Consider the following 14,688-nt stretch of genomic DNA (forward strand, 5'->3'; position numbering starts at 1 on the left):
CCATATCTGATATTGTAGTACCCATAACCACTATATCTGATATTGTAGTACCCATAACCACTATATCTGATATTGTAGTACCCATTACCTCTATATCTGAATATAAACTAAACATAAACACTCTATCTGAGAATGTAATGCCCATAACCCAATATTGGAAAATGTAGCGTTCATAACCACTAGATCTCAAAATATAGTACCCATAACCACTCTATCTGAGAATGTAACGCCCATAACCTAATATCGGAAAATGTAGCGTTCATTTTCACTATATCTCAAAATATAGTAGCCATCACCCCGTATCGGAAACTGTAGTGCCCATATATAAACCATTATCCGTTAGTGCCCATACGCATCTTCGTATATCTGTCAGCGGTAATACAGTGTTAGTACTCGCATATCGCTCGAAACACGCTAATTGCCTATCCAATTGTTGGTGTAAATTCTATCCTATTTCGATGTATTGTTTTGTCTACGAGAACATTTTAGACTAAGTGCTCTTTAAAAAGTGTGTATTACCTGTGTGACCGATGGTCGGGTGTCGGGTGAATACTCCATATTTTATCTGCACTTAAAGCACCTTTGACATACATCTTTGAGTGTGTCATGAATCGCAATTATCGATTTTGCTGAAACAAAAAATGGGCATTTGTGGTATCAGCCAAACACCTCCGTTTTATGCAGATCACATTTGTAAAGTTTTAAAGCGCCATTGTAATGCAATGTTCACCACGAACATAGTATCTAGATTTGACCTTTACTTTACCGCAAGGGGTACTGTCGTTCAGTTTCATTGAGGCGTGTAAATTTAACCACTAGTCGGTATTTATTGAATGCTTATTTTATCGTTTTATTGTATTATTTCAGTATGGGATTAGGTTTTTGAAACGAATCGGGTAGTGGAAAGAGAAGGGGAGGAAGGTGTTTTGTGCGACATTTTTTTTTCCACTTAGTTTTAGACTATTTTTTTCACACTGGAATTGTGTGCGTGTTTATATCAAGTGTGTGTTTTGATTTTAAATTCTATAAATTGTCAGTGCAATTTGTTGTCAAAATCAACCATTTCTCCTAATATGACGATCTGTTACAAGAAACTTTGAAGCCATCCAATCATTCACCACTTATATATACACACACGTTCTGTCCCAACTGGACGTTATTGTGTTCTATGCAATGTCCATGCCTTGTATTTATGGCTAATGTCAACATTTTCAAAGCTAGCCTCTCCAAACCACATGTTACAATAGAGTCTCAGAAACAAACACCGCTATCATTCAAGTGTTTGACATTTCTACCCTGGGACAATAACACCCTATAGCTCAACAGATGGTAATCGCCAATTTCCCATCCCCAGGACAGCTATCGTATAACTACATTTCCAAATTTGAATAGTTAAATTGTTTTAGACCAATCGGACAGAAAATGCATTTTATGGTTTTACGTAAGAACTCTATTATTCGTGTTGCTATTCATGGCTTGTATTGTTCTTCAATATTAGGCATAACTTTAAAGTGAAATTCACAGTTTTGAACTGTGGAACTAAATAAATCTTACATTACATATATGTTACATGTATGATAAAAAGTGTTTCTATGGCAACAATACCAATATACAATGTAAGGAATTGCACCTTAAAGGAAAGCCCATAAAATCAACGAAATGTTGTTTATAAAGTCATCGTCAACACTGCCTATTAAGGTTATGTCAAAGTTGTATCCCGCTATGTTTAACATCTTGTAAATGTAGGCTCTTAATGACGAAGCAAATAGAATTCACCATTTCATCCTAGATTATGGAAGTCAGGAATTGTGTCGCCACATCATGATGTCATTGTTGCTACATCGTGATGTCATTGTCACATCATCATTTCATTGTTGTAACACCATAATTTTATGATACTTGAAAAAGTACATTTACTTGGGAAACGCCAGCATATTGATCACTGAATACCTTGCTAACATTACTCTCAATACTAAAGTCATCTACCCTAGCCAATGCATTGTAGTTTCTATGAATACCTTGCTAACATTACTCTCAATACTAAAGTCATCTACTCTAGCCAATGCATTGTAGTTTCTATGAATACCTTGCTAACATTACTCTCAATACTAAAGTCATCTACTCTAGCCAATGCATTGTAGTTTCTATGAATACCTTGCTAACATTACTCTCAATACTAAAGTCATCTACTCTAGCCAATGCATTGTAGTTTCTATGAATACCTTGCTAACATTACTCTCAATACTAAAGTCATCTACTCTAGCCAATGCATTGTGGTTTCTATGAATACCTTGCTAACATTACTCTTAATACTAAAGTCATCTACTCTAGCCAATGCATTGTAGTTTCTATGAATACCTTGCTAACATTACTCTTAATACTAAAGTCATCTACCCTAGCCAATGCATTGTAGTTTCTATGAATACCTTGCTAACATTACTCTTAATACTAAAGTCATCTACTCTAGCCAATGCATTGTGGTTTCTATGAATACCTTGCTAACATTACTCTTAATACTAAAGTCATCCACTCTAGCCAATGCATTGTAGTTTCTATGAATACCTTGCTAACATTACTCTCAATACTAAAGTCATCTACTCTAGCCAATGCATTGTAGTTTCTATGAATACCTTGCTATCATTACTCTCAATACTAAAGTCATCTACTCTAGCCAATGCATTGTAGTTTCTATGAATACCTTGCTAACATTACTCTCAATACTAAAGTCATCTACTCTAGCCAATGCATTGTAGTTTCTATGAATACCTTGCTAACATTACTCTTAATACTAAAGTCATCTACTCTAGCCAATGCATTGTAGTTTCTATGAATACCTTGCTAACATTACTCTTAATACTAAAGTCATCTACTCTAGCCAATACATTGTAGTTTCTATGAATACCTTGCTATCATTACTTTTAATACTAAAGTCATCTACTCTAGCCAATGCATTGTAGTTTCTATGAATTCCTTGCTAACATTACTCTCAATACTAAAGTCATCTACTCTAGCCAATGCATTGTAGTTTCTATGAATACCTTGCTATCATTACTCTCAATACTAAAGTCATCTACTCTAGCCAATGCATTGTAGTTTCTATGAATACCTTGCTAACATTACTCTCAATACTAAAGTCATCTACTCTAGCCAATGCATTGTAGTTTCTATGAATACCTTGCTAACATTACTCTCAATACTAAAGTCATCTACTCTAGCCTATGCATTGTAGTTTCTATGAATACCTTGCTAACATTACTCTCAATACTAAAGTCATCTACTCTAGCCAATGCATTGTAGTTTCTATGAATACCTTGCTAACATTACTCTCAATACTAAAGTCATCTACTCTAGCCAATGCATTGTAGTTTCTATGAATACCTTGCTAATATTACTCTTAATACTAAAGTCATCTACCCTAGCCAATGCATTGTAGTTTCTATGAATACCTTGCTAATATTACTCTCAATACTAAAGTCATCTACTCTAGCCAATGCATTGTAGTTTCTATGAATACCTTGCTAACATTACTCTCAATACTAAAGTCATCTACTCTAGCCAATACATTGTAGTTTCTATGAATACCTTGCTAACATTATTCTTAATACTAAAGTCATCTACTCTAGCCAATGCATTGTAGTTTCTATGAATTCCTTGCTAACATTACTCTTAATACTAAAGTCATCTACTCTAGCCAATGCATTGTAGTTTCTATGAATTCCTTTCTAACATTACTCTTAATACTAAAGTCATCTACTCTAGCCAATGCATTGTAGTTTCTATGAATTCCTTGCTAACATTACTCTTAATACTAAAGTCATCTACTCTAGCCAATACATTGTAGTTTCTATGAATACCTTGCTAACATTACTCTTAATACCAAAGTCATCTACTCTAGCCAATGCATTGTAGTTTCTATGAATACCTTGCTAACATTACTCTCAATACTAAAGTCATCTACTCTAGCCAATGCATTGTAGTTTCTATTAATACCTTGCTAACATTACTCTCAATACTAAAGTCATCTACCCTAGCCAATGCAATGTAGTTTCTATGAATTCCTTGCTATCATTACTCTTAATACTAAAGTCATCTACTCTAGCCAATGCATTGTAGTTTCTATGAATACCTTGCTAACATTACTCTCAATACTAAAGTCATCTACTCTAGCCAATGCATTGTGGTTTCTATGAATACCTTGCTAACATTACTCTTAATACTAAAGTCATCTACTCTAGCCAATGCATTGTAGTTTCTATGAATACCTTGCTAACATTACTCTTAATACTAAAGTCATCTACCCTAGCCAATGCATTGTAGTTTCTATGAATACCTTGCTAACATTACTCTTAATACTAAAGTCATCTACTCTAGCCAATGCATTGTGGTTTCTATGAATACCTTGCTAACATTACTCTTAATACTAAAGTCATCCACTCTAGCCAATGCATTGTAGTTTCTATGAATACCTTGCTAACATTACTCTCAATACTAAAGTCATCTACTCTAGCCAATGCATTGTAGTTTCTATGAATACCTTGCTATCATTACTCTCAATACTAAAGTCATCTACTCTAGCCAATGCATTGTAGTTTCTATGAATACCTTGCTAACATTACTCTCAATACTAAAGTCATCTACTCTAGCCAATGCATTGTAGTTTCTATGAATACCTTGCTAACATTACTCTTAATACTAAAGTCATCTACTCTAGCCAATGCATTGTAGTTTCTATGAATACCTTGCTAACATTACTCTTAATACTAAAGTCATCTACTCTAGCCAATACATTGTAGTTTCTATGAATACCTTGCTAACATTACTCTCAATACTAAAGTCATCCACTCTAGCCAATGCATTGTAGTTTCTATGAATACCTTGCTAATATTACTCTTAATACTAAAGTCATCTACTCTAGCCAATACATTGTAGTTTCTATGAATACCTTGCTAACATTACTCTCAATACTAAAGTCATCTACTCTAGCCAATGCATTGTAGTTTTTATGAATACTTTGCTTACATTACTCTTAATACTAAAGTCATCTACTCTAGCCAATGCATTGTAGTTTCTATGAATACCTTGCTAACATTACTCTCAATACTAAAGTCATCTACTCTAGCCAATGCATTGTAGTTTTTATGAATACTTTGCTTACATTACTCTTAATACTAAAGTCATCTACTCTAGCCAATGCATTGTAGTTTCTATGAATACCTTGCTAACATTACTTTCAATACTAAAGTCATCTACTCTAGCCAATGCATTGTAGTTTCTATGAATACCTTGCTAACATTACTCTCAATACTAAAGTCATCTACTCTAGCCAATGCATTGTAGTTTCTATGAATAACTTGCTAACATTACTCTCAATACTAAAGTCATCTACTCTAGCCAATGCATTGTAGTTCCTATGAATACCTTGCTAACATTACTCTCAATACTAAAGTCATCTACTCTAGCCAATGCATTGTAGTTTTTATGAATACCTTGCTTACATTACTCTCAATACTAAAGTCATCTACTCTAGCCAATGCATTGTAGTTTCTATGAATACCTTGCTAACAATACTCTCAATACTAAAGTCATCTACTCTAGCCTATGCATTGTAGTTTCTATGAATACCTTGCTAACATTACTCTCAATACTAAAGTCATCTACCCTAGCCAATGCATTGTAGTTTCTATGAATTCCTTGCTATCATTACTCTTAATACTAAAGTCATCTACTCTAGCCAATGCATTGTAGTTTCTATGAATACCTTGCTAACATTACTCTCAATACTAAAGTCATCTACTCTAGCCAATGCATCGTAGTTTCTATGAATTCCTTGCTATCATTACTCTTAATACTAAAGTCATCTACTCTAGCCAATGCATTGTAGTTTCTATGAATACCTTGCTAACATTACTCTCAATACTAAAGTCATCTACTCTAGCCAATGCATTGTAGTTTCTATGAATTCCTTGCTAACATTACTCTCAATACTAAAGTCATCTACTCTAGCCTATGCATTGTAGTTTCTATGAATACTTTGCTAACATTACTCTCAATACTAAAGTCATCTACTCTAGCCAATGCATTGTAGTTTTTATGAATACCTTGCTAACATTACTCACAATACTAACGTCATCTACTCTAGCCAATGCATTGTAGTTTCTATTAATACCTTGCTATCATTACTCTCAATACTAAAGTCATCTACTCTAGCCAATACATTGTAGTTTCTATGAATTCCTTGCTAACATTACTCTTAATACTAAAGTCATCTACTCTAGCCAATGCATTGTAGTTTCTATTAATACCTTGCTATCATTACTCTCAATACTAAAGTCATCTACTCTAGCCAATGCATTGTAGTTTCTATTAATACCTTGCTATCATTACTCTCAATACTAAAGTCATCTACTCTAGCCAATGCATTGTAGTTTCTATGAATACCTTGCTAATATTACTCTCAATACTAAAGTCATCTACTCTAGCCAATACATTGTAGTTTCTATGAATACCTTGCTAACATTACTCTCAATACTAAAGTCATCTACTCTAGCCAATACATTGTAGTTTCTATGAATTCCTTGCTAACATTACTCTTAATACTAAAGTCATCTACTCTAGCCAATGCATTGTAGTTTCTATTAATACCTTGCTATCATTACTCTCAATACTAAAGTCATCTACTCTAGCCAATGCATTGTAGTTTCTATTAATACCTTGCTATCATTACTCTCAATACTAAAGTCATCTACTCTAGCCAATGCATTGTAGTTTCTATGAATACCTTGCTAATATTACTCTCAATACTAAAGTCATCTACTCTAGCCAATACATTGTAGTTTCTATGAATACCTTGCTAATATTACTCTCAATACTAAAGTCATCTACTCTAGCCAATACATTGTAGTTTCTATGAATTCCTTGCTAACATTACTCTTAATACTAAAGTCATCTACTCTAGCCAATGCATTGTAGTTTCTATTAATACCTTGCTAACAATACTCTCAATACTAAAGTCATCTACTCTAGCCAATGCATTGTAGTTTCTATGAATACCTTGCTATCATTACTCTCAATACTAAAGTCATCTACTCTAGCCAATGCATTGTAGTTTCTATGAATACCTTGCTAATATTACTCTCAATACTAAAGTCATCTACTCTAGCCAATACATTGTAGTTTCTATGAATACCTTGCTAACATTACTCTCACTACTAAAGTCATCTACTCTAGCCAATGCATTGTAGTTTCTATGAATACCTTGCTAACATTACTCTCAATACTAAAGTCATCTACCCTAGCCAATGCATTGTAGTTTCTATGAATACCTTGCTAACATTACTCTCAATACTAAAGTCATCTACCCTAGCCAATGCATTGTAGTTTCTATGAATACCTTGCTAACATTACTCTCAATACTAAAGTCATCTACTCTAGCCAATGCATCGTAGTTTCTATGAATATCTTGCTAACATTACTCTCAATACTAAAGTCATCTACTCTAGCCAATGCATTGTAGTTTCTATGAATACCTTGCTAACATTACTCTCAATACTAAAGTCATCTACTCTAGCCAATGCATTGTAGTTTCTATGAATACCTTGCTAACATTACTCTCAATACTAAAGTCATCTACTCTAGCCAATGCATTGTAGTTTCTATGAATACCTTGCTAACATTACTCTCAATACTAAAGTCATCTACTCTAGCCAATGCATTGTAGTTTCTATGAATACCTTGCTAACATTACTCTCAATACTAAAGTCATCTACTCTAGCCAATGCATTGTAGTTTCTATGAATACCTTGCTAACATGACTCTCAATACTGTAAAATGACTAATTTTCACTGGGTTTAAATTTCACTGATTTACCATTTCAGGCATATTCAGTGGGTTTTAAATTCACGGTTTTATCATTTAGATAATATGTTTTATGCTAAATTTTACATATTCACTGGGTTTTAATTTAGCGCATTTTCCAGTCAGCGAAATAAGCCAAATTAAAACCCAGTGAATAATTAACCATTTTACAGTACTAAAGTCATCCACTCTAGCCAATGCATTGTAGTTTCTATGAATACCTTGCTAACATTACTCTCAATACTAAAGTCATCTACCCTAGCCAATGCATTGTAGTTTCTATGAATACCTTGCTAACATTACTCTCAATACTAAAGTCATCTACTCTAGCCAATGCATTGTAGTTTCTATGAATACCTTGCTAACATTACTCTCAATACTAAAGTCATCTACTCTAGCCAATGCATTGTAGTTTCTATGAATACCTTGCTAACATTACTCTCAATACTAAAGTCATCTACTCTAGCCAATGCATTGTAGTTTCTATGAATACCTTGCTAACATTACTCTCAATACTAAAGTCATCTACCCTAGCCAATGCATTGTAGTTTCTAATGATACGTCACGATTGTTGTGTCATTGTCACTAACGATACCAGGGATTATACTTTTTTCTCCTTCATTTTTCAGATGTTGACACATATTCTACAAAATAGTATGAAGCACTATCGCATGGTATGGAGCTAATGTTGTTGAATCTTAGCCATTGTAAAGTTACGCAGTATTATTAGTATAAGTTGTCAGAGGCCAGGCAGTATTTTAGTTGAATGTCAGTGACTTGGTAATTAATCTTTATTTATTTCCCCGGTGGGGAGTTTTTTTTCTTCAAAATGGCCGGGTTGGAATTACGTCATTCATGCGTGTACAACCAAGTCGTAAAGGGTACGCGTATGTCAGTCCCCGGGTGCCGGTCACTCGTGAAAACAACTCGTAATGACTGGTGCATTGTTGCGGCTCTGTTTTATCTCGCCACTAATAGTTGTATTCATTTGGCAAACTATCTTATTATCGACAGATGTTAACACACACCGACTCACTGCCCTGGGACACCTAACAACCCGTTGCCTTAGCAACCATCGTGGGTTCTTAACACCTCAGTGAAATATAAATTTGCGGAAAATTCCTAATCTCATGTCCATGGTGGTTATTTTGATATGCGGGGGGGGGGGGAGGAGCAAGCATGCATATTTATTTGGAGAGTGCTTGATACAAACTATGTCCCGAGGATGATGGGAGTTCGCCAAAAACAATCACCTTATCTCCTTCTCCTTATCACGATCTGCCCGAAGCATTGATAAATTTGGTCTCTTTGTAAATTAAACATCCAATGAAATATCTCATGTATTGTTTGCCACACGCACGCCACGTCACTGATTTTATCCAGAAATCATTATTTTATTTTATTTATTTTATTTTTCAGATTTTATTTCATTCTATAAAATGTTTATTATATACAATGCGGTAAATGTGAAAATAGTGTAGAAATCACATCGTATGCAATAAGACAGAATCCTTGTACCCTACGTTAATTATATATACAGTTGTATGAGAAACTATCAACATATTAAACTCACAATACTGGCACTACAGTCATCGTCTTACTACTGGTCGCATTGTATATAAAATATCTTATTATTTGGTCAGACGTCGCTACTAACAATGGATACATCTGGTAGTTTTTCCAACTTAGCCTTGTAGTATCATGTCCTTAAAAAAATCCTGCGCTCAAATATTGAGATAAAGGTCGATGTTTGCCTGTCACCTTAGCAACACTTCCACCGCCTAAAACATACGGATTGAGTTTAATGGCGACGAGAAGGTATGATGGATACGTTAATAGCCCGCCAACGACGAGACAAAAGGTTGGATGGCTGCAATGTCTTCACTTCACATATGGCTTCGTTTGTCTTCCATGTACTTCATATAACGGTGACCATGTATTCACTTTGAATAGGCTTGTTGTTACACATACATACTGCAGGTGTGCGCCAGGTGTGAGGACAGAAAGAAAACCTTAACTATTTTCATGCTCGTTCGGCCATTTGTGTTCATTTTATTGTTAGCTGTTAAATTCCATGTGAAATTGTCGACACGACAATCTACCAATATTTCACCACTACCTAGTAGCATATATGTGTCACGTGACTGCGGATGGAATGGTTCTAGGAGGTTGGTATTGTTCAAAAACACATCGTCATGCTTCTAATCGTAAACTATGATGTGCATGTATCCATAGTAACGACTACCAAGAACGAGTGCATTTCCGTCAGCATGAATGACAAACAGCATTGTGACAATAGGATAGAGTAAAAAAAGCACATACACAGTAAGATTTTGTGTGAATTCTAAATCAATACAAAAAAAACGCTACTCAACTGACTAAACAATAACAACTGGGAATAAAATGTTCACAAATATCTCATTCATAATTACGCAATCAGGGCGAAATGATCTATATAGTGTTGTATGTAGGCAAGTAATTGTAGAATAGCATGTTGAGTCCCATGAGTCCCTGTGTAGACTTCGTGTACACTAGATGTAGTACAGTGTAAGCATATTTCCCTTGTACGAATCCCATGTCTCTAATGTAGCATTTCTCTCTGTGAACATTGCTTGTCTCTACTGTTGCATTTCTCCCTGTGATGATCCCAGCCTTTATTGTAGTTTTTCTCTGTGTACGGTTGTCCTGTCTCTACATAGCATTTCTCCATGTGAGGATTCCCTGTCTCTACTGTAGCATTTCTCTCTGCGAGAATCATCTGTCTCTACTGTAGCATTTCCCCCAGTGGAGATCGCTTGTCTCTACTGAAGTATTTCTTCCTATGAAGATCCCCTGTTCCTGCCGGGGGCAGTGAGGACCTCCTGTCTCTACTGTAGCATTTCTCTCTGCGAGAATCATCTGTCTCTACTGTAGCATTTCCCCCAGTGGAGATCGCTTGTCTCTACTGAAGTATTTCTTCCTATGAAGATCCCCTGTTCCTGCCGGGGGCAGTGAGGACCTCCTGTCTCTACTGTAGCATTTCTCCATCTGAGGATTCCCTGTCTCTACTCTAGCATTTCTCTCTGTGAGGATTCTCTGTCTCTACTGTTGCATTTCTCTCTGCGAGGATTCCCTGTCTCTAATGTAGCATATCTCGCTGTGAGAATCCCCTGTCTTTATTGTAGGATTTCTCCCTGTGGGGATCCCCTGTCTTTATTGTAGCATTTCCCCATGTGAGGACCCCTTCTCTACTGTGGCATTTTTCTCTGTAAAGATCCCGTGTCTCTACTCTAGCATTTCCCCTGTGATGATTCCTTGTCCCTACTCTAGCATTTCCTCCTGTGAGGGTCCCCTGTTTCCAATGAAGTGTTTCTCCATATGAAGATCCCCTGTCTCTACTGTAGCATTTCCCCATGTGAAGATCCCCTGTCTCTACTGTAGCATTTCACCATGTGAAGATGCCCTGACTTTACTGTAGCATATCTCGCTGTGAGGATTCCCTGTCTCACTGTTGCATTTCCCCCTATGAGGATCCCCTGACTCTACTGTACCATATCTCGCTGTGAGGATTTCCTGTCTCTAATGTAACATTTCCCCCTGTGAGGGTCCCCTGTCTCTACTGTAGCATATCTCGCTGTAAGGATTCCCTGTCTCTAATGTAGCATTTCCCCCTGTGAGGGCCCCATGTCTCCAATGTAGCATTTCCCCCTGTGAGAATTCCCTGTCTCTAATGTAGCATTTCTCCCTGCGAGGATTCCTGTCTCTAATGTAGCATTACCCCTGTGAGGGTCCCCTGTCTCTAATGTAGCATTTCCCCCTGTGAGGGCCCCTGTGTCGAGTGTAGTATATTCCATGTGAGGATTCCCTGTCTCTAATGTAGCATTTCCTCCTGTGAGGTTCCCCTGTCTCTAATGTAGCATTTCCCCCTGTGAGGATCCCCTGTGTCTACTGTAGAATACTCCATGTGAGCATTCCCTGTCTCTAATGTAGCATTTCCCCCTCTGAGGGCCCCCTGTCTCTAATGTAGCATTTCCCCCATGTGAGGGTCCCCTGTGTCGACTGTAGCATTTCCCTATGTGAGGACCCCTGTCTCTACTGTAGCATTTTTCTCTGTGAAAATCCCTTGTCTCTACTATAGCATTTCTCTCAGTGAGGATTTTTTAGGAACTGGTTGAATAGGTAATAGAACACTGTAGAAGGCTATAGAAGGTAATGGAACATTCTAGAAATTTGTAGTAAGTTCCAGACTCATTATGTATGCTGATTTAATGGTCTATTTATAGACAGTGGGGGTATATATAGGGGAGTTGTTCAGCACTGAGATCAGATCGGAGATCTCGTTGAATTGTATTGGAGTTTAAGTATCTAGTTATTGGAGTAGTGGAGTTTTACCGTGTTATTGTACTTGATGTTTGCAGAGTATAATAATACCAGTACCAGTTGAAACCTCATCTGTTGGCTTCTTGTTTGTGTTTTATCATCGCCGCCAGGGAAGTCTTTCTGTTACTGTTGCCATTTTGGTATTTGAACCATCACACCTGTACTATACCAATTACGGTAATATTACGTTGCGTGTGACAATGTAGCATTTCTCCATCTGAGGATTCCCTGTCTCTACTGTAGCATTTCCCCATGTGAAGATCCCCTGTCTCTACTTAGCATTTCTCCCTGTGAGGATTCCCTGTCTCCAATGTAGCGTTTCTCCATCTAAGTATCCCCTGTCTCTACTATAGCATTTCCCCTTGTGAGGGTCCCCTGTCTCTACTGTAGCATAATAATAATAATTTATTGACACAACACCGATATAGTACAATACGGCAGTAGCATTTCCGCCTGTGAGGTTCCACTGACTCCAATGTAGCATTTCCCCCTGTGAGGGCCCCCTGTCTCTAATGTAGCATTTCCCCCTGTGAAGGTCCCCTGTGTCGACTGTAGCATTTCCCCATGTGAGGACCCCTGTCTCTACTGTAGCATTTTTCTCTGTAAAGATCCCGTGTCTCTACTATAGCATTCCCCCTGTGATGATTCCCTGTCCCTACTCTAGCATTTCCTCCTATGAGGGTCCCCTGTCTCTAATGTAGCATTTCTCCCAGTAAGGATCCCCTGTCTCTACTGAAGTATTTCTCCATATGAAGATCCCCTGTCTCTACTGTAGCATTTCCCCATGTGAAGATCCCCTATCTCTACTTACCATTTCTCGCTATGAAGATCCCCTTTCTATACTTTAGAATTTCCCCATGTGAAGATGCCCTGTCTCTACTTAGCATTTCTCCCTGTCTCTAATGTAGCATTTCTCCGTCTGAGGATCCCCTGTCTCTACTGTAGCATTTCCCCATTTGAAGATCCTCTGTCTCTACTTACCATTTCTCCCTATGAAGATCCCCTTTCTATACTGTAGCATATCTCGCTGTGAAGATCCCCTGTCTCTACTTAGCATTTCTCCCTGTGAGGATTCTCTGTCTCTAATGTAGCGTTTCTCCATCTGAGAATCCCCTGTCTCTAATGTAGCATTTCCCCTGTGAGGGCCCCTGTGTCGACTGTAGCATACTCCATGTGAGGGTTCCCTGTCTCTAATGTAGCACTTCTCTCTGTGAGGGTCCCCTGTCTCTAATGTTGCATTTCTCTCTGTAAGGATCCCCTGTCTTTTCTGTAGCATTTCTCGCTGTAATGATCCCCTGTTGTTATTGTAGAATTTCTCTCTGTAAGGATCTCCTGTCTTTTTTGTAGCATTTCTCCCTGTAAGGATTCCAAGTCTTTTCTGTAGCATTTTTCTCTGTAAGGATCCCTGTCTTTTCTGTAGCATTTCTCCCTGTAATGATCCCCTGTCTCTACTGTAGCATTTCTCCCTGTAAGGATCCCCTGTCCTTATTGTAGGATTTCTCGCTGTAATGATCCCCTGTCTTTATTGTAGCATTTCTCCATCTGAGGATCCCCCGTCCCTACTGTAGAATTTCTTGCAGTAAGGACCCCCTGTGCCTACTGTAGAATGTCTCCCTGTAAGGATTCCCTGTCCCTACTCTAGCATTTCCCCTGTGAGGATTCCCTATCCCTACTCTATTATTTCCCCTGTAAGGATTCCCTATCTCTACTGTAGCATTTCCACTGTAAGGATCCCCTGTCTCTACTGTAGCATTTCTCTCTGTGAAAATCCCTTGTCTCTACTGTAACTTTTCTTCCTGTAAGGATCCGCTATCTCTACTGTAGCATTTCCCCTGTGAGGATTCCCTGTCCCTACTCTAGCATTTCCCCCTGTGAGGATTCCCTGTCCCTACTCTAGAATTTCCCCTGTGAGGATTCCCTGCCAGTAATCTGGCATTTCCCCTCTGAGGATCCCCTATCCCTACTCTAGAATTTCCCCTCTGAGGATTCCCTGTCAGTAATCTAGCATTTCCCCCTGTGAGGATTCCCTGTCTCTACTCTAGCATTTCCTCTGTGAGGATTCCCTGTTCCTACTCTAGCATTTCCCCCTGTGAGGATTCCCTGTCCCTACTCTAGCATTTCCCCTGTGAGGATTCCCTGTCCCTACTCTAGCATTTGCCCCCTGTGATGGTCCCCTGTCTCTAATGTAGCATTTCCCCCTGTGAGGGTCCCCTGTGTCGACTGTAGCATACTCCATGTGTGGGTTCCCGGTCTCTTGGTAGCATTTTCCCCTTTGAGGGTCCCCTGTCTCTAATGTAGCATTTCTCTCTGTAAGGATCCCCTGTCTTTTCTGTAGAATTTCTCCCTGTAAGGACCCCCTAACCTTATTGTAGGATTTCTCGCTGTAATGATCCCCTATCGTTATTGTAGCATTTCTCTCTGTAAGGATCTCCGGTCTTTTCTGTAGCATTTCTCCCTGTAAGGATCCCCTGTGTT

Source organism: Saccoglossus kowalevskii, chromosome 21, assembly GCF_978046115.1.
Source record: "Saccoglossus kowalevskii chromosome 21, keSacKowa6.1, whole genome shotgun sequence".
Taxonomy (NCBI): Eukaryota; Metazoa; Hemichordata; class Enteropneusta; family Harrimaniidae; genus Saccoglossus; species Saccoglossus kowalevskii.